The 21,506-nt window shown below is 50.4% G+C and overlaps 1 protein-coding gene and 1 pseudogene across 3 annotated transcripts in view; both read right to left on the bottom strand.

Moving 5' to 3' along the window:
- Nucleotides 1-21,506, bottom strand: part of PKNOX2 (PBX/knotted 1 homeobox 2) — a 293,398-nt gene that overhangs the window by 183,535 nt on the left and 88,357 nt on the right. The window lies entirely within an intron of this gene.
- On the bottom strand, nt 2,391-2,978 carry LOC128069253 (60S ribosomal protein L17-like; annotated as a pseudogene).

Here is a 21,506-nt window from a genome sequence, read left to right as displayed (position 1 = left end):
TTCACTAATGACGTGTTTACACTGAGAAAGACAATTTCTAGTTAATGGTGATTACTACCGAGAACAAATTAAACTTCCCAGAGTATATGGGTTAGAGATAATGGGAAAGGGGGAAAAAGTTATGGTTTTAGTGTGTGTGGAGGCATGGGGGACCGGGTGATAGGGAAGAAGGAAGCTGAGGGGACCCCAGGAAGAGGCTGAGAAGGCAGGGACCTTGGGCTGGGTGCAGGGAGGAGAGCTCCAGACATGGGCTGCATTGCTCCTGTCCGGTCCAGCTGGGGCAGAGGGCTCTGGCAGATGGCTCTGGGCTCTCAAAACCCCAGGGCAGGCCACCTTCACAGGGGTAGAGCCCCATTCCCTCCGCAAGCTCAGGTCCCTGCAAATCTGCCCTGTTTTCTTCTTGAGAAGGCAGGTAAGTTACTCCTATCAGCCCCCAGTGATGGGGAGCAGATGCAAAGCACTTGTGATTCCACTCCACTGGCTTAGTGATGACAGAGAGCAGAGGAAGGCTCAAGGGGAGCCAAGTGGGTAAACTTTGGGACAGGCGATGGAAGAAGCAAAACGGACAGGAGACAACAAGAAGATGCTAATGATGAGGATAATGTAACTCTACCTGCCCCTCGCTAAGTCCTCCTCATCTGGCGGGCACCATTATCCCTTTTCATTTTTACCAGTGGGGCAGTATTAAAGCATCATCAGAATTTTTCTGATTTTTCAAGCAGAAACAGAGGCTGAGCAATGTTATTTAACAGCCCAGTGTCACAGGCTTAACGAAGTAAAGAAGCTGGGAATTTGCAGGGTATAAAAACAAAGCCTCAGGACTTCCATGTTAAGAATCTGCCTTGCAATGCAGGGGACATTGGTTCGACCCCTGGTTGGGGAGCTAAGACCCCACATGCTGCAGGGTCAACTAAGCCCATTCATTGCGACTACTGAGCCCACGAGCCACAGCTAGACTTGAGTACTGTAAGATCCCACATGACGCAACAAAGACCCGACACAGTCAAATAAATAAATACTAAAAAAAAAAAAAGAAAAATGAAGCCCATTGGCCACTCCGCCCCCAACCTCGAACTCAATTTCCTATCCTCTTCTTTGGCCATTAGAGGCTATGAAAGTGCTCTAACAGGAAAATCTTAAAAACTATCAGATCCCCTTTGCTGCCTTCTCTCCCCCACCTCCTACAACCAGGTGAATCAGGGGTGGGAGAGGAGAAGGGAGCCAGGATTCCTCCAGTGCTGAGTTGTAATGTATGTTCTTTTGTAAACAAGAACAATCATTTGTGAACAGGCCCAGATGCAAACAGTCCCCAAATCAGGAATTCCAGCTCAGAGGCACAGAATAATACAGCTTTGGGGAAGATTTAATAATAGTAAAATTAAAATTGTAACTGAAGCATAATGAAGAATGTGGTACAAACAGGCACTGCAAAGCGGGGGTGGGGGGGGGGGGGGAAACCCAGCACAGATTAGCCCCTATGGAATAGTGATTGGTTGAGAGCAACAGTAAACAATGCACAGAAATGCAACTTAATTATCTCGCAATTCTTAACATTCTACCAAAGCCACGCAGAAAGCTTTGATGTTGGCGGCAGCGCAGGCAGCGGCAGCAGCTCCTCTCTCTCCCTGGCTCCTGGAGGAAGATCATTACTAAGAAATCTGTACCCACCTCAGCAGCTGGGTGGGGGAAGAGCAGTGGGCCCGGAGTGGCCAGTGACCCGGGAAGAAAGCATCTGTCCAGGGGCTACTGAGTCAGGGGACTGGTGGACAAAAAGGGAGCTCTAAGGATTCAGCACAAGAATCAATACTCTAGGAGGGGAGGCCGGCTGACCATTAACCCCTCGGGCTAGGTGAATAGGCCCCCTTGGGGATTCCGGGATCTGTCAGCCCAGGACTGGCTTTGTTAGCACCCGGGTACTTGCTGGATGAAATCTGGCCTGTCCCTCTGCGCCTACCCCAAATACAGACACAGGGGGTGTTATCTGGCCAAGAATGTCTCTGTTGTTCCTGGTTTTGCACCTGAGATGCCCAGTTAGGGTGGGAGGCAATGCGGAAGAGACCCAGAAGGAAGACACTTGATTCTGAGTCAAATGTTTCTTTTAAGAAAGAATGCTTCTGATGGATGTCCAAATTGTAGCGGAGGGAAGTCCCTGAGCCCCTCAAGGGGATAGTGGTGAAATGCGAGGGGTCTTATTCTGGATTTGCTACTTCCTGCTGTGGGTTGGAGGCTGAGCAGGGAAGAGACAATCTCAGTATTGCGACGTCATTTGGGAGCCTGAGCTTTAGAGGCAAGGGGATAGAGCTGAGCAGAAGTTCTCCGTATGTCACACCCCGCACGCCTGGCAGGGCAACTTTTATTTTATTTATTTATTTATTTATTACTTTTATTTGCATTTATTTTTTGCGGCATTTATTCCCGGGCCATAAGTTTTTGTTTCTTCAGTTTCTTCTGGGATATCTTTTTCTTCTGTGCAGCCTCCTCTTCTGGTTTAGGAACAATCTGTTCTTTTTCAGTAAGGATCATCTCAATGTGGTAGGGAGAGCTCACGTAGGGGTGGATCCGACCGTGAGCTCTATAAGTGCTACACCGCATCTGGGGGGCTTTGTTCACCTGGATGTGCTCAATGACCAGAGAATCTACATCTAAGCCCTTAAGTTCAGCATTACTCTCTGCATTTTTGAGCATGTGTAGTAAAAATTCAGCACTCTTTCTGGGCCATCGACCCTGAGTCCAGCCCCACTGTTTGGCCTGTGCACACCTGCCAACTCCACCGTTGTAGCGGCGGAACGGCACACACTGCTTCTTTAACATGATGTCCTTCAGATACTTGGTGGCTTTTCAGATATGCATACCCTTTATGGCCTGGGCGGTTTCACGAGTGTTCTTAAAGTGTACACGAAGATTTGAACCTCTTGATTTGCATGATTTTGTGGGGTTTTCTGGGTCAAGTGAATAGCGCACCATTTTTAGGAGTCACCTTAGGCCGCTTACCAGAAAAGGACGGCAGGGCAACTTTTAGAAGCAAAGAAAACCTGCCTCAACCCGCTGGCCCACACCCTACCTTCACTGCCCCCTAACCCACTATCTGGGTAAGCTCTACTAAATCACACTGCAAAGGAGTGCAGTGCCCCCTGAAGGCAGGAGAACAGGGAGGCAGAGGATGAGATGGTTGGATGGCATCACCGACTCAATGGACATGAGTTTGAGCAAACTCCAGGAGACAGTGAAGGGCAGGGAAGCCTGGCGTGTTGCAATCCACGGGGTCGCAAAGAGTCAGACACAACTGAGCGGCTGACAAAAACAATAACAAATCTTACTGCACAGGACTCTCGCAACACTCTCGTAACACTTATCCTTTGGCAAATACCCGGTTTACTTATGGTCCAACCTCCTTCCCCATTGACAAACAAACCCCTCAAGGGTATGGGGCTTGTGGGGTTGTTCAGTCCCAGAACCTGGCATAAGGCATACTCTCCACAAGCCTTGGCTGAATAGAAGAATAAAATGCCAAGAGCCGGAAGCCTCAGACCCACTGTCCTTCCCATCTTCCCTTTGTCAGCGTCACCTTAGAGGTGCGGCCCATCTCATCTCAAACACTTGGACTCAGGACACAAGAGGTGCCATGTGGGACAAAGCCCCCACTCCTAGAGCCTGGAGCCCCAGCGGACGCAGCTACAGCGAACTCACTGGACAGGTGCCTGGCATGGCTCTGAGCCCTTGGCGTGTATCAGCTCATTTCAGCTTCACAAAGCAGACTTTTGATGCTGCCAAGTCCACTGACTGGCTATGTGGCTCTGTGATAGTCACTTCATCCCCCAGCCGTCTGTCCTCTTGTGGAATGGAGAGGATTGGGCACTAACCTGGAATACCTGTTAGCCTATGAGTTCTGGAAGGCCAGGGGCTGCTGGCACAATGCCTGGCACGTGGTATGTCCTAGGTAAATGCTTACTAAATGAACAGTGATGTTTTGTCCAGCTCCATTCTAGGATCTGAAGACTTCTTATCCACTGTTCTGCAGCACAAAGTTCGGTTCCCCATTTCCCTTGGGCTCAGGAGGCCTGGCCTGTTGTTTCCAAGAGCCCCAGGAGACCCCAGACTTAGAACTCACCTGGATCCTCATCCCCTGCGGAGAGTGAGGCAGGTAGCCCTGACTCAGCTTCGGAGCTGGTGGGAGAGAGAGTAGGCATAGGGTTCTGTGCTACCCAACTTGAATGAGAGGCCACATTACAGAGGGGTCACAATCCCATGCATTTCCATGGGGTACAGAGGCTGAAAACAACAAGGCTGCAGGTTAGGGCAAGGTTAATGGTTCTCTTCATCCACAGATTTAGAAACTGAGGCTCTGCCGAGCAAGGCACTTGCCGCAGGTCACACCGCTATTTACTGATCAGGAACCCTAGTGCTTCCTTCCTCCTCCTTCTCCCCTTGTTGCCCTCCAGCTGTGATCAGAGCCCTGATTCTGGAGGTTGAGAAAGGAGCTGCTCAAGAGATGGCCCCAATTCTCCTGAGTACAGCATCTCCCCGCACCTCATCATGGCCTGGGAGGAATGGCGATCAGAGCAAGATTTGAGGAGATGGAAAACTATCACTGACTTTTGCACTTGAGTATTTAGACACATTTTATTCTTTGTAACAAAAAGCTGCCTGGCAGTTGCCCAGGCACTAAATTTTCGCGCAAGACAGCAGACCGGAGCACCTCTTCACTTCGGTTGTCTAATAGAGCGAGTGGCTTGCTGCTCTCTTCGTGTGTTTGTTTCTCTGGTGTGTGCTCTCTTCAGTCCCCGGGAGCCCAAGGAAGCCTGGTGTTACATAAGCACCTCATCGGAATAAACATCCAGTTCCACGCTGCTTCCTTCAGTCCTTGCCCTGGAGGAGGCTTACCTCAAGCCCCACGTTCTCCCAGAGCACACAGAGAATTCTGTTCCTGGTGGCTGGCTGCCCCTTATCACCAGGCAGCCGACCCAGGGAGCCAAGCCCAGTCTGGCGCGTATCTGGGCAGCTCATCTGCTCCTCCTGTAACGGACAGGGGGCAGGAAGTTCCTGTCTGCTGACCTCCCAGGCCCTCCCTGAGCATCCTGGCATCACTAATAGTATATTCATAGAACACCTGTGCACCAGGCCCAGTGCTGGGTACCAAGGATATAAAGAGGAGTGAGCCAATATCCCCTCCCAGGGAAATCCCAAAGTGGAGCTGAGGTGACAGACATGCTAAGAACTCACTATAGATCAGCAGCTATAACAGAGAGAGAAGAATGTATTCTGGGAACCAGGGCGGGGGCGAGTTCCAGCTCTGTTCAGGAATTAGTGGCATTTGCACAAGACCTTGAAGGACACACATGAATGAATGAATGAGTGAGTTAGGCATAAGCAGAAAAGATAATTCATAACAAAGGGCATGAAGAGTACAGAAAAACAGCAAGCAGAGGATGGAATAAGCCACTTCTCTTAGCCCTTGGCTGCCCCCAAACCAGCTTTGGCACAGCCCATGCCCTCCTTCCTTGCCCTGAGAAGGAATCCGCAGGCTGGGAGTCCAGGGGGCCTGCTTATGTAACCTGTTTATGATAACAATACCAGCACAATGGGATTCTCACAAAGACTAAATGAGATACTTCAGGCAATGCCTAATAGAGTGTCTTGGACACAGCAGTCTGGATAAACAGGGAAATCATCATGATTCCTTTACCACTATCACCACCACTGTTGTACTCCCAAGCTTCCAGGGACCCAAAAAAAGGTGCTCAGAGGCATAACTGGATGAACCTGATTCACCACTTGTTGTAAGCTTACATTCTTCGCTCCTAACCCAAACATTATCAGGAAGGGTCTTCCTGCTCTTTCTTGACTATGAAATAAAAAACCCTTTAAAAGAGACCACCCTGGGGACTTCCCTGGCCGTCCAGTGGTTAAGACTCCACGCTTCCAATGTTGGGGTCAGGGGTTCAATCCCTGGTGGGGGAACTAAAATCCCACATGCCATGTGGCACGGCTGAAAAAAAAGAAGAGACACCCCTTAACTATGGGAGATGCCTGGGCAATGCTCAAAGGCCTTGGTACAGGTTGTGTTGCCTGGGTCAGAAGTCAGAGCGCAGAGGGAACCTGCTCAGCCTGGAGCACAGAGTTTGACGACGAAGCTGCTTATCGCCCCTTAACAGAGTGAGCTGATGCCCACCTGCAACCCATGGACCCCGCTGGTGAAGAAATTGGGGCTCCACAGCTGTCACTGGGAACAGGCACCCCACCTCTGCTGGGATTTGAGCCTGGTAGCCCCACATCCTAGGGAGCTCCCCGGACCTCTCATGGTCCTTGTCCTGAAATGGGGACCCCACCACACACATTCACCTGACTGCTGGAGCCAGAAAACAGCTCTCATCCTTAACACCCCCCGCCCCTCACCACCCCCACTTGGAGCCCATCATTTCTCCACCTGTAATACCTCACAAATGTACACAGCCTTCTCATTCTCCTCCGCCTCCTCCAGGCAGGACACCAACATCACCTGCAGCATCTTCCTCAAAGGTCTCTTGCCTTTTTTGGGGGCCTTCCTTCAATCCACTCTAGGGGCTTCCCTGGTGGCTCAGTGGTAAAGAATCTGCCTGCAATGCAGGAAATCCGGGTTCGAACCCTGGGTCAGGAAGAGCCCCCAGAGAAGCAAATGGCCACCCACTCCTGGTTGAATTTGTCCTGTCTTGGAGAATCCCATGGACAGAGGAACCGAGTGGGCTACAGTCCATGGGGTCGCAAGAGTCAGACACGACTTAGCAACTAAGCCACCACACCACAATCCACTCTACACACTCAAGTAGGAGCAGTCTTTCCAAGGCAGATCTGGCCAAATCAATCCTCAGCTTAAAATTCTTCCACGTCACTCAATCTCTCAGTAGCCGAGCCTTCAGGACTCTTCCTGATCTCCAGCCCCTCCTCCCATCACAGCCCCTGCCCCACACCAGCTCCTGTCTTGCATCTCACTCTTCCGGCCCTCTCTTGCTACAGAAGTTCCCTCAGCCTCAAAGACTTCCACCCACACCCTTGTCACTTGGCAAACTGGTCATCCTCCCAGTGTCAACCCAGACCCCACCCCCTGCCCTCTAGAAGTCATCCTCGACCCCGCAAGATTTTACCAGGTGCCCTCCTGAGAGCTTTCCAGTGGTCCTCCCTTGCCTGATGACAGTACTTAACACGTTGTAATAGAAGTGCCTGCTTGCCTGTCACCTACCTCTGTTCTCTCACTGATCTGTAAGCTCCAAAATGTCATATCCCCATCCTGAATCATGCCTGAACACAGCAGGCAATAAACACGTGTTGGGACTTCCCTGGTGGTACAGTGAATAGGAATCCACCACGGATTCGATCCCTGGTTCAGGAGGATCCCACATGCCGCAGAGCAGCTGAGCCCATGCGCCACATCTACTGAAGCCCGAGGGCCTAGAGCCTGAGCTCTGCCTCGATAGAAGCCACCGCCAAGAGAAGCCTGTACACCGCAACTAGAGAGGAGACCCTGCTCGCCGCAACTAGAGAGAGCCCACTCGCAGCGACAAAGACTCAGCGCGACTAAAAACTAATAATCAAATAATAAAAAAGAGTCCATCTCCATTTAAAAAAAAACAAAAAATGTGCTCAATGAATAACAAATGAACAAGTAAATGAATGAACAAGTAAACAAATAAACAACAAATGAATGAATGAATGAGGATATATAAACTGAAAAAAATTATATGCAGCAGGAGGTTGTACATCATCCAGTGGGAGTCAGCACAGGATGGAGGCATCAAGAGGTCAGGGGTCGACAGGAAGGGAGGGGACCTGGCAGAAAGGCAAGGAGGACATCCGAATAGAATGCCCCTGTCTTCCTGCGCCCTGGAACCCTGGACCCCATCTGCGTCAACCTCAGCTACCCGGGAACAGAGAGTTTCATCAACAGGGAGACTTGCACTATTTCATAAACTTTCTTTAAATTAAAATCAGGCAACACACACACATACACATATACCCCACAGACATCTTCGTCGCTGAAAAGTTGCTCCCTATAAAATAAAAGAAGCTGTTTAAATGTCTTCCTTCCAAGCTAGCCCCACAGAGCTGGAGCTGAGAATACATTAGCCTTTAATGAAGTGAGACTCTCATCTTCCAGGAGACACCTCATTTAGCGCAATTGTTTCAGAGCCATTACAGAAAGACAATTACAAGGAAGCGGGGAGAGTAATTGGAAATGCTGGCAGGAGTTGGGCGAAATGATAATAAATAAAAATATTCAACCTAATAAGCTTCCAGGAGGGGGTGGGATGAAGAAAATCAACATAATTAGAACTGAACCTTAGCAAGGAAAAACAGACAGCAGGGTGGCAAGTGCTCAACTCGTACAGGAAGAAAGAAGAAGTCACACACAGCCCGTGATCATTCCGGGGCCATGGGCCACTGGCCCCTCCGGAAGCTGCTGGAGGGAGGGGGTTGGACCTGCAGCTCAGAAGCACTGGGGGCTTTGAGGATTCTGGTCCTGGCTGAATAACCACCTGAGGTGGAGAAAGCAGGCCCAGCCTGTGCCCCAGGGTCTTCTGTGTGTGGATCCCAGGGAGGAGCCAAGAGCCCTGATTCAGCCACTGACTATCTCCCCATTCTGCAACTCTGGCCAAGAGGCCCCCGGCTTCTGTTCCTAAGAGGAGGGAGGCCAGCTGTCAGATCTATCAGTGTCTGTCTTCTCGAAGGCTATCTCCCTCTACTGATGGGTCTTCCCTCCAAACTCACCCCTTATCTGATAGGTCCCTGCTTGGCTTCTGAAATTTCAACACAGAAGACTGGAAGTTGAGCTGAGAGACAGCCTAAGCATCTTCTGTACAAAAATCTTCCCTGGTCCCATTCTATCTCCCCATCCCACTCTCATGGGAGAGCTATCACTCCCAGCTTGCACCAGACTCTGACCACACCCACGGGGCGGGGGGTAGCAGGGCCCCTAGGACGCAACTATGTTGGTTGATGGGTTCTGCCCTCCCTAAAATACCAACATACCAACTGTCTAGAGCATCTGCTGAGGAAATGGTAAGATTCCACAGGACCCATGACCAATAAATAAATAAAAGAAACATTTCAAAAAAGGAATATAAATAACCTGAGATCAGAGACCTCAGATTTGTCACCCAGGACCTGACTCACAACCTGATGCCCAGTAGGCATTGCTGTTCAGTCGCTAGGTCATGTCAGACTCTTTGCAACCCCATGGACTGCAGCAGTGCCAGACTTCCCTGTCCTCCACTATCTTCTGGAGTTTGCTCAGATTCATGTCCACTGAGTCAGAGATGCTACCTAACCTCTCATCCTCTGCCGGCCTCTATACTTATTTTTTGTTGTTATATAATGGACCCCAAGTAAATATATCAAGCATACTCTCTGAGAGCAGACATTTGAGGATTAAATTAAAGTCAAATTTTAAAACTTTAAAAGACTCTCAGATGTCTCAATTTAAATAAATAGTTTTCAAGCCCCATGTAATTTACTGAGTGTCTGCCATTCTCCAGGCCCTATGGAGTCACTGCCACACGTCACTGCTGAAGAGGGTCCCCAAATTACTGTCCCCAAGGAGTCTGCCCTCCAGTGAGATTCAGGCTGTAAAGCTTTAGGCATGATATGGGGCCGTGCTAGGGGACAGGACATTTGTCCGGAGACACTGGCACGTATGCATTGACCTCATGTCCTGGACAGTGGGCCAGGGGCCCAATTCCAAGGTCTTCAGACATGTTTACAATTCTATCAGTAAAAAATGTTTAATATACCTCAGTACCTACATATATGAACATGCATGTGTGGGAGAGTATATATAAAGCCTACTGCTCTGCCAGTACATGAAATGTCTTATGGAGCATATTCAAAAATAGAAATCTGGACAGGATGAGGTAAAATATCCATATAAACAAAGGGCTTCCCAGGTGGCGCTAGTGGTAAAGAACCAGTGCAGGAGACATAAGAACCGCTAGTTCAGTCCCTGGGTCGGGAAGATTCCCCTGCAGGAGGGCATGGCAACCCACTCCATATTCTTGCTTGGAGAATCCCACGGACAGAGGCTCTTGGTGGGCTACAGACCATGTTGTCGCAAAGAGTCGGACACGAGTGAAGCAACTTAGCACGCACATAGCACAGAAACAAAGCTGTACTATTATCTTCTCTTATGCCAATGGCCCATCTTGCTCACTCTGTTTTGGAGACTCTGCGTGCAGAGTATCAGGGCCTGCGACCTGACAGTCCTGCCATAGAGAAGTAATTCCAGTCTGCTCAGTACACCAAACAGAATTTAACACCAATTTTCTTTTGCGAGCTGTACCCTCCAGTTTCCAGTACTTGGTGACGAATGAGCCTCCAGCTCCTTTAGAATCGTGGGGCAGAAAAGTGAAAGCAGAGGATGGGGAGAACCCAGACACCCCCTTCTCTGAGACAGACCAGGAGTAATCCTGTTCATTTGGCAGACAAGTGCAATAAATTCAGAATGTGCCAGGCGCCAGGCCACATGGAGTGAGGGCGACAGCAGCGTCAGCTATGTGCCCTGTTCTGACATATCTCCATGGAGAAGGGCTGACAGGTATATCCAGGATGCAGGCAGACTCTGGTCAGTGTCCCCAGGCTCTCGGGAAGGGAGACACTGCTTGCGTTTCCCCTGAGGGCTCTGGAAGAGGTGGTGTGGGACTGGGGAGGAAGGGCAGGCTTTGGCTGAGCAGGGAGGACTTTTCAGGAAGAGGAAATGCCCGTGGCAAAGACACAGGGGCAATAAATCAATGGGCGCATTCTTCTCTGCCATTCTCAGCTCCATCTGGAGATCCCATATCCTGAGGCCGGTGAAAGGGAGAGAATACTTATAGAATTGCATATAAAAGGGACAGGGACGTGCTCTCAGACCAAACACCCTGGAAACTAGAGAGCCAGGCGTGCTGCCATGACACCCTCCATTCAAACACGCCGGTGGTTCATCCAACAAAATAAGCACTTATTGAGAACCAGAGGCTAACGGGAGGGGAAAGCATTCTAATCACTGGCATTCTCCTCTACGAGGGATGAACTGAGCAGGACCTGGCCTGCCGCGAGGTAGAACAAATGAGTCCTAGGGTCTCTGCTAGTTCTAGGATGCTGCATACAGTAGCCTTACCCTTCAAGAGCCCAGCATCCCTAGTAGAAGCATAATGAAAATATGCTGTGATCAATAGTCACAGAAGACTTCCCAGGTGGCTCAGCGGTTGAGAATCTTCCTGTAAAGCAGGAGATGTAAGTTGGATGCCTGGTTCGGGACGATCCCCTGGAGAAGGAAATGGCAATCCACTCCAGTATTCTTGCCTGGAGAATCCCATGAACATAGGAGCCTGGCAGGCTACAGTCCATGGGGTCGAAAAGACTCGTACATGACGGAGCGACTAAACAACAGTAGTCTCAGAAAGATGCCCAGCGTGCACCAGGAGCCCAAGGAGGATAAACCCTAGCTGAGATGTGGTCACAGACCTACTGATCATCAAGAACCTGAGCTCTAACGAGGTAAGTGAGAGGGATGGAGGGCACTTCAAGGCAGAGGTGACCTTGTGCAGAAGCCAAGAGGCAGGTAAGGGTACCGAAATCCCCAGTCCTGCTGGCGATGGCAGATTGTCTCAGGATCTGGCAAAGCCAAAGAAAGCAGCGGCCATCGGGGCCCTGGGGAGGAGACAGGAACCCCAGGGATCACTCCCAGGCTGACCCTGCCAGGCCTAGAACTGGGCACCACACACAGTGGTGCTTAATAAATGTGTGTTGATTGTAGATTGTCATTTCTAGGAAGTACATAGGCCGGGATAAGCAATTCATTCTTATAAAGCCCCAAGCAGGGCCACATGCTGAGATGCATTTATTAAAGTCTTCTGATGAGAGAGGGAGGGAGGGAAGAGAAGCGGGAGGGCGAGGAGCTGAGATAGGGGCTGCCCACCCTTGGCTCAGTAGAGCCCCTGGCCCCTTGTATCCAGTTCAGAGTCTAGAGGGGAAAGTAGAGCTGAGCCATGAAGAAAAATGGAAAACAAGAGTGCTCTGCTTTGCAGAAGTAGGGTCAAGCATGCCTACTATTTCCTTTGATTTTCCCAAAGATCTTGTCAGTTCAGTTCAGTTCAGTCACTCAGTCGTGTCCGACTCTTTGCGACCCCATGAATCGCAGCACGCCAGGCCTCCCTGTTCATCACCATCTCCCGGAGTTCACTCAGACTCACGTCCATCGAGTCCGTGATGCCATCCAGCCATCTCATCCTCTGTTGTCCCCTTCTCCTCCTGCCCCCAATCCCTCCCAGCATCAGAGTCTTTTCCAATGAGTCAACTCTTCGCATGAGGTGGCCAAAGTACTGGAGTTTCAGCTTTAGCATCATTCCTTCCAAAGAAATCCCAGGGCTGATCTCCTTCAGAATGGACTGGTTGGATCTCCTTGCAGTCCAAGGGACTCTCAAGAGTCTTCTCCAACACCACAGTTCAAAAGCATCAACTCTTCGGCGCTCAGCCTTCTTCACAGTCCAACTCTCACATCCATACAGGACCACAGGAAAAACCATAGCCTTGTCTAGACGGACCTTAGTCGGCAAAGTAATGTCTCTGCTTTTGAATATACTATCTAGGTTGGTCATAACTTTTCTTCCAAGGAGTAAGCGTCTTTTAATTTCATGGCTGCAATCACCATCTGCAGTGATTCTGGAGCCCCCCAAAATAAAGTCTGACACCATTTCCACTGTTTCCCCATCTATTTCCCATGAAGTGATGGGACCAGATGCCATGATCTTCGTTTTCTGAATGTTGAGCTTGAAGCCAACTTTTTCATTCTCCACTTTCACTTTCATCAAGAGGCTTTTTAGCTCCTCTTCACTTTCTGCCATAAGGGTGGTGTCATCTGCATATCTGAGGTGATTGATATTTCTCCTGGCAATCTTGATTCCAGCTTGTGTTTCTTCCAGTCCAGCATTTCTCATGATGTACTCTGCATAGAAGTTAAATAAGCAGGGTGACAATATACAGCCTTGACATACTCCTTTTCCTATTTGGAGCCAGTCTGTTGTTCCATGTCCAGTTCTAACTGTTGCTTCCTGACCTGCATACAGATTTCTCAAGAGGCAGGTCAGGTGGTCTGGTATTCCCATTTCTTGAAGAATTTTCCACTGTTTATTGTGATCCACACAGTCAAAGGCTTTGGCATAGTCAATAAAGCAGAAATAGATGTTTTTCTGGAACTCTCTTGCTTTTTCCATGATCCAGCGGATGTTGGCAATTTGATCTCTGGTTCCTCTGCCTTCTCTAAAACGTCAGGGAGTTCACGGTTCACGTATTGCTGAAGCCTGGCTTGGAGAATTTTGAGATGAGATTTTCTTTTTCTTTAACAGATGGGGAAACTAAGGCTAAGACCTGGTCCTGTCTCTTTGGGGAAGAAGAGGGAGAGGGGACTGGAGTTTGAGTCCATTGCACCCTGGGCAGATGGGGAAGGGGGAGGTGAGCTGGACACCCACGGGTGCACCGTCCAAGGTCTCGGGACCCCTCCAGGCTCCCCAGGTTATACAGCCCCTGGACATCCCTAGGTAGAACTCGGTGCTGGTGCAGACCCACTCTAGGTCAGACTTGGCCAGTAGCCCTCTAGGACCCAGGAGGTTCTTCATTAAAGGTGTCCAGAAGCATCCTTAGTAGATGAGTCCACAGCAGCCAGCCATCCCATTCTCACCCTGGTTCCTTCTCCAGCTTTGACTTACACACTTTGTATTTAGAATGCCAGCACATTCTACAGAACCCCTGCAGCCTCCCCAGGCCCTGACATCACTACCCTGCCAGGAGGTAGGAGACCTAGTTTCCAGTACAGCCTCTACCACTAAACCCTCAGTGGCCTTAGGCAAGGGGATGCCTCCTTTGAGCCTCAGTTTTCCAATTTAGTGCCAAAGAATTCAGCGATCTCTAAGTCCTTGAGCAACCCATGAGCCTCTTCCTCACTTCTTCTCCTTTTCCTCCCTGCCCCACCCCACAAAAACCAGGAATCCCTTCTCTCAGATAAGTAACCATCAAAGCCCCTGGGCATCCCAGTTTATGTCACCTGAAGGCTCTTGAGAGTCCCTTGGATGACAAGAAGATCAAACCAGTCAATCTGAAAGGAAATCAACACTGACTAGTCATTGGAATGACTCATGCTGAAGCTGAAGCTCCAATATTTTGGCCATCTGATGTGAAGAACTGACTCCTTGGAAATGACCCTGTTGCTGGGAAAGATTGAAGGCAGGAGGAGAAAGGGACAACAGAGGATGAGATGGTTGGATGGCATCACTGACTCGGTAGACGTGAGTTTGAGCAAGCTCTGGAAGTTGGTGATGGACCGGAAAGCCTGGCGTGTTCCAGTCCATGGGGTCACAAAGAGTCAGACATGACTGAGTGACTGAACTGAACTGATAGTGATGACTGCTTGCCCATTACACATTTATCCAAATCCACAGAACAGAGTGAACCCTGTCGCTGACTATAGACTCCGAGTGATGATGTGGCAATGCAGGTTCATCAGTTATAACAAAAAATTGAAGGCAAAGGAGAAGGGGGCGACGGAGGACAAGATGGTTGGATGGCATCAACGACTCAATGGACATGAGTTTGAGCAAACTCTGGGAGACAGTTAAGGACAGGGAAGCCAGGCGTGCTGCAGTTCATGGGGTCACAAAGAGTCTGACACGACTTAGCAACTGAACAACAAATAGAGGCAGGCAGGTTAGGGCCAGGGGCCTCTGCACAGCCCAGCCAGGGTGTCCTGGCCAGGACATCTGGGGAGGGGGCAAGGTCCCTGACCCAAAGTCAGCTGCTTCATTCCCAAAAGGTGTCCTAGTGTGGCAGGAAGTACATACATCCTCTCGGGGGTCGTGTAGACCTGAGTTCACATCCCCTCCGCTCCTCTTTAGCTATGGACCAATACTGAGTGTGTTGCCCACTCTGTCTGATTAAGCCTGGCTTTCTGATCTGTCCGGAGGCCCCGTCTCAAAGGGCTGGTTGTGGGGGAGGGTTATGACAGGTAAACGCACTGAGCAGAAGCTATTCTTCTTCAGTGCCTCCTGGATTGGGATAACAGCAGGACCCCCAAAGTCCTCCACAGTCCTTGGGGTCACGAGGTATGGGGAACAGTGCCACCACCCACATGCAGCCAAGTCACCAAGGCTGAGCAGTTTCATGATGAAAAAGCCCACCTTCCAGCAGCAAATGTCTCCTCCAGGGCGAAACCCAGGTGGGTCACTTCAATGTGATACAGTTGTTGTTGTTTTAATGAGTTTAGTTATAAAACAACCGCAGTGAATTCCTCCTGCTTCTGCAGGTACTGATACTTGGGCAGTTGGGGAGCATGCTAAGTCACTTCAGTCATGTCCTACTCCTTGGTATCCCATGGATTGTAGCCTGTGAAGCTCCTTTGTCCACGGAATTCTCCAGGTAAGAATACTGGAGTGGATTGCTATTCCCTCCTATAGGGAATCTTCCCAACCCAGGGATTAAAACCCTGTCTCTTGCGTCTCCTTCATTGGCAGACGGGTTTTTTACCACTAGCGCCACCTGGATCAGGGGCATTAATTAAACTCATCCAGCCTCCCCCACAAGACCGGATGGTCCCCAAACCAGACACATCCCCTGCGTGGCCCCCTGCCCCAGAAAGCGGCTCCTCTACCAGTGCCGGCCTGGAGATGGATCCGCCTTGTGGACCAACCTCACAGGCACTCTGAGACGCCCACCCCCACACCCACCCCAAGCTAGCCTAATTCAGTCCTAAGTATTCCTAAGGTGCCTTCCCATTTCCCGCTGTAATAAATGGCACAGAATGCAAATGGAGGTGGATGTGGGACACAGATGTTTGCACTAATTTAATTGAGGGAACACCTTGGATTAAACACTTTGCAAAACACTCACAAATAGGTTCAGTGCATTCGGTAATGAAAAGCCTCCCAGCCCCCTGGCACTTGGCTGTGGCTGCCTGGGGGCTCCGGAAGGAGCGGTGCTGGGAGTGGGAGGGCATGGAGGAGAGGCCAGAGCAAGGTGGAGACAAGATGCCTCCAAACACAGGGAGAAGGCGCCAGAGCCAGGGACCTGAGAGGGCTTCCAGCAGATTCTTCACCAGCTGGGACTGACTTCACCCACAGACAGGATCTGGGGGTGGCTGGGGATGGCGGTAGGCAGCACCTGCCTCCCCACATGGGTGGCGGCTCATCTCTGGGGAACGATGAAAGGCCGGCGCCTCCCTCCTCGAGACTCAGCCCCAACACTAATGCCTCACTGCTCGCCTGGCTGATGGCCAGTCACCAGCCTGCATGGGATTGAGGACTCCAGGGACCCCAGGGAAGATCAGCCTACGACCCTCTGGACCCGAGGGGGGTGGCTCTCAGAGATTTGGGGGTTATTTACACAGCAGTGCTAATTTCTCTGAAGCTGCTTCTCCCTTACCTTCCCCTGCAGCTCAGAGTGCTTCAAAAGTTCAAATTCTGTGCGTCTACCAAGCCCCAAGCACTCCTTCACCTTTTACCTACTCATCCATCCACCTGCCCATCCATCCAACCACCCACCCACCCATCCACCACCACCCATCAATCCATCCACCCACACACCCGTCCATCCATCCACCCGCCCATCCATCCATCCAACCATCCATCCATCCATCCATCCATCCATCCTTCCATCCCCTACCTCTGGAACTACAGACATGAGTGACACCTGACACCTGCTCTGGAGGTGCGTGTTGTGTCCCAGGAGGCACACTCCACAGTCCTGGGTCCACATGATGAATGCCTTCAGGGAGGTAAACTTGGTAGCCTGAGAGCCCAGGGACAGTGAAGCAACTTGGCATGACAGTGTCCAAAGACCAGAGGAGAGAAGAAGAGTTTACCTAGCAGAGGGAACAGTATACGCAAAAATAATGAACGTAGGAAGCCTGGCAGCAGCTGAGACTCAAGGGAGATCGTGTGTGTGGGTCCACACGGGTAGCACACAGGTAGCACAAGTGAAGATCTGCCCACGCCATTTTCACCAGACCCCTTCTCCCACCCCAGCCCCAGAAAGTTCCCATAGTCGGGCCAATGTGGAATCAGCTCCTGTGATGCTTGCTCCATACGTCTCGAGAGTTCCAACAAGGTCTGGGTGATTTTACATTCCTGAAAACAGAATCCTTAATTTTCAAACACAATGATCACTTCAAGCGTAATAACCATTATAATAATAACCTCTTATACTTGCATAGTGCTTTATAGTTTATAAAACACGTTCATGTATCTCTTATAATCTTCCACCAACGACCCTTCGAGAAAGATAGAATAGGCACTATTAGTATTTTTGCTTTCTGGATGAGAAAATTAAATCCCAAGATCCCAGCTACCTAAAGAACAGAACTAGGACTCAAGTTCAAGACTTCCTGATAGCAAAGGGCATGCTTGCTGACTCATTCACTCATTCAGTGCATCACAGAGTATTTGTTGAGCTCCTATTATGCACTGAAAAACCCTTCAGACTCAGAGCATAGATAGCATGGTGGGATGTTAAGATGACTGGAAGCCTCAATGAAGAGACAGAACTTTGGCACCAAGGGGAAAACATCAGGGCAAAAAGCAAAGCACTGAAACTCAGGAACAGAGGATAACATAGAGGACTATCTTCAAACACTGCCCCCACCAACACACACCCCCTGCAGCCTGCACACACACAAGCAAGAGGCATATAGCCTTATCACATAGGAGGATATAAGCCATTTCTTCTCTACTGCCCTCATGCTTCCCAGCATGGACTGCAGACTCCTTTATCCTCACAGCCCCACTCCTAGCTGGGCAACAGACCAGAGCTAGCAGCCGGAGGCTGCCTGTGGGGCTTCAGCTTCACCCATCTCCCAGCACACCCACAGGTTCTCCCAGTGCAACAACCCAGCCATTCCAGCACAGGGAGAGCCCAGGGTGTGACACACATTCAGGGCAGCTTAGGTTACAGTCAGGATGGGTAGACAGGATGGGATGGGATGGGATGGGATGGATGGAGAGACAGGTGGATGGATGGATGGATGGATGGATGGATGGATGGATAGACAGGATGGGATGGGATGGGATGGGATGGATGGAGAGATAGGTGGATGGATGGATGGATGGATGGAGAAGGATGGATGGATGGATGGATAGACAGGATGGGATGGGATGGGATGGGATGGATGGAGAGATAGGTGGATGGATGGATGGATGGATGGAGAAGGATGGATGGATGGATGGATAGACAGGATGGGATGGGATGGGATGGGATGGATGGAGAGATAGGTGGATGGAGAGTTGGATGGATAGACAGGATGGGATGGGATGGGATGGGATGGATGGAGAGACAGGTGGATGGATGGATGGATGGAGAAGGATGGATGTATAGATGGATGGATAGACAGGATGCGATGGGATGGGATGGGATGGATGGAGAGATAGGTGGATGGAGAGATGGATGGATGGATGAATGTGTGGATGGATAAATGGATGGAAAGATGGATGGATGGATGGATGGTTTGGATGGGTAGATGCATGGGCTGGTTGGATGGCTGGCTGGCTGGATAGATGGGGAGGGAAGGCTGGGAAGCATAGGAGCTTTCACCTATCTAGAGGCTGCTGGGACCCTGCCATTCGGCCCAGTTACAGGCAAGCACTGCCTTACTCTCTGATGAGGACAGATAAGCCTCAGTGCCCTCTGCAAAAACAATATCCACCTCACAGGATCCATGTCAAAATGTACGACAAGAGATGCTGATGTACCCACTGCAGGGCCTGGCACACAGAGGGAATTAGGACCTTCCCACCCAGGAACTAAAGGTAATGGGTGAGCAAGTAACTCTGCAAAGCCCCTACAGAAGTCAGTCTCCTGTCTCCGTACCACCATCACTCATCCTGGGGTTTGGAGGACTTAATGGAGCAAACCTCTCCATCACTCCACCATCTCCCCTTGGGTCATTCGTTCATTTTTCCATTCAACCAAACCTGTAGGGGCCTACTGTGGCCAGGCATGATTCTAGGTACTGGGATCAGGAGAAGAATCAGATTCAGTTCTTAACTTGGCTAGACAGACAGATACCTATGTTTGAGGTCCTGTGACAACATACAGGATGTGGAAGGACAGCACCCTTTCAGGAAAGGCAGGAAGCCCTGCCGATGGTAGTCAGAGAGGAGATGCGTAAGCTGAGCACTGCAGGAGGAGCAGGTCTATCCAGGCCGAGGAGATTCCAGATGGAGGGAGCAGCGAGTGCAGAGGCACTGAGGTGCGAAGTTAGGCAGAGTATTTGGGGGAAACTGAACAACCTGGCATTCTTGGTACCCGGAGTAGGAGTGTCTGTAACGGGGAGGAGGGAGCTGCAAGGCGGGCAGGAGAGGAAGCTGGCAGGTAGACAGAGCTGAGTTGTGCAGCCCATGGCCAGCCAGGCCCAGGAAGCCACAGACTGTAAAGAATCCCTTGAGATGCGGGAGCTCAGGTGTGATGGGGGCACATGCTCACAACAGCATTTATTAAGCTCCAGCTGTTGCAGGCCCAGAGCTAGGCTCCTTCATATTCTGGGGGCTACCCCTGGCTGACTCTGTCAAACATGAATTTGACAAGGTTTTCTCCTCTTTGAGTCATTCAGTTATCCCTGGAGAAATGGCCAATTTGGCCAACCTTCCTCTCTGAAGAGCCAGGCTGGCTGGCTAACAGTGGAGGCCAGGAGAGTGTTCCCACATTGCCACCATCACCAACCGCAGCTAGAGCCACTAGAATCAGTGCCTGGAAGGCTCACAGAAGCTCCTGAGGATCGGGAAGAACTTGAGAAGGGATAATGGTGGAGGTGACAGGAGCTACAGAAGAAGCAGACAGCGGGGAAATCCCTCAGGCTGGACAAAGATTTCTAAGTACCCATATACCCAGAGAATAGGAGAGAAAGGCCAAGTGGGTGGTGGCAGCCACTCTGTACTTCCAAACCCTTCTGGAAGCTTCTCCAGGCCTGCTCGCAGCAGGGAAGTTTACCCTCCCTCCCTTCCTCTTCTCCCCTCCCTCTGTCCCTCTTCCCAGCTCCTCTCCAGAAAGGTTTATGGAGAAGACTCCAGATAGCCCTGTCTCCTGCAGGCATAGTCACACCAACCGAAAGGAGATTTAATTAGCAAAATCTCGTTAGGCAAACGAAATTATCCGTAAGACAATACTCCTCTGGACAGGGGGTATGATTAAACAAAGCCATTAATTGAGAGAGTCGCTTTGGCAGCCCCCCTGGAAGCGTTCATCTCTGGGCCTGGCTCCACGGTGCCTCCTCGGGCCAGTGAAACAGACCCGGCCCCCTCTACCCGCCACACGCCCTCCCCACTCCATCTCTGCTCTTCCAGGACCCTTCCAGTTGGGGCTGCAGACCTCGTAGCTCATCAGCGGCCTCTCTGTCGCCAGATTCCTGCTAAAGTGCCTTGATTGCATAATGTCTATTTGCATAATGTAAATTGCAATCTCCTAGCTCGGGAGGCAGGAATCACAGAACAGCCATTATTTTTTACCACTCCACAAAAATTCTACATTTAGAAAGCAGATTTGCAGCTCAGAAAGCCGTATAAATCTGAATCCGCCACCAACGCCATTAAATCAAACCAATTAAGCCGGACCAACGAAGAGCCCCCGTCACTGTTCTCTGCGCACTCAAGGACTCCCAGCCCAGATGGAGGCCATGGAAAACGGAGGCTGTTGGTGGCGGGGCTGGAGCTGAGTTGCAAAGGCAGGATGTTCTATCTTGTAAACTTTCAGACACACGCCCCGGGCACAGGTGCCCATCAAGACTTGGGCAGAGGACAGAGAAGGGATGGAAGCTGGCTACGTTATTTCTAAGCTCATAGCCTGATTTCTTGTGGGCACATTGTTTGAAGACTCTTCATTTATAGAGCAGGACACCTAGGTGGGGAAGAAGCCAGCACCTTCCTCAAAGAGAGAGGAGAGATTGCAGGAATTTCACACAAGGGTGCAAAGTCCAGACCTTCAGCATCTCTTTAACGACCTTTTTCTGTCTTTTCCCAAGTCCCCTCCAGCCAAGTGAAAGAAAACCAAGGGCAAATTCTGCTCAGACTGGGCTGGGCTGGGCCAGATTCTGAGCTCCCTCTAAGAGCTGTTTCCTAGGGGTCACTAGAGAGAGAGAGGCAAGTCGCAAGGTCCCCAGAGAGGAGCCTTTCCTCTGAGAAAGGCTTCCCCATAGCCACATACCTGGTTACTCTTTTGCCTCTTTATTGCTCATTCAATATTCATCTGTCAAAGGGCAAGATGCTAATGTGTATTATTAAAATATCAATAGTTTATGAGTGAACTTTTATGGAGAGTACAGTTAAAGGAAAGATGCTTGACCATTTCCGTCAGAAGCAATGGAAAGGAACAGTCTTTCCAACTCCACTTTTTCCCCTATGTACTGTGGGGAGGGGATGGCTGAACCGTTACAGTGTATCTAATGTGTGCCAGGAATGGCCCTAAAGCTCATATATGCTGAATTTCATTTAGTCCCCAAGCCGCCCTGGGACGCGTGTACAATCCCATTT

Source organism: Budorcas taxicolor, chromosome 25, assembly GCF_023091745.1.
Source record: "Budorcas taxicolor isolate Tak-1 chromosome 25, Takin1.1, whole genome shotgun sequence".
In the NCBI taxonomy this organism is placed as follows: domain Eukaryota; kingdom Metazoa; phylum Chordata; class Mammalia; order Artiodactyla; family Bovidae; genus Budorcas; species Budorcas taxicolor.
Note: the sequence above shows the minus strand (reverse complement) of the source record. Positions and strands in the feature narration are given on the sequence as shown.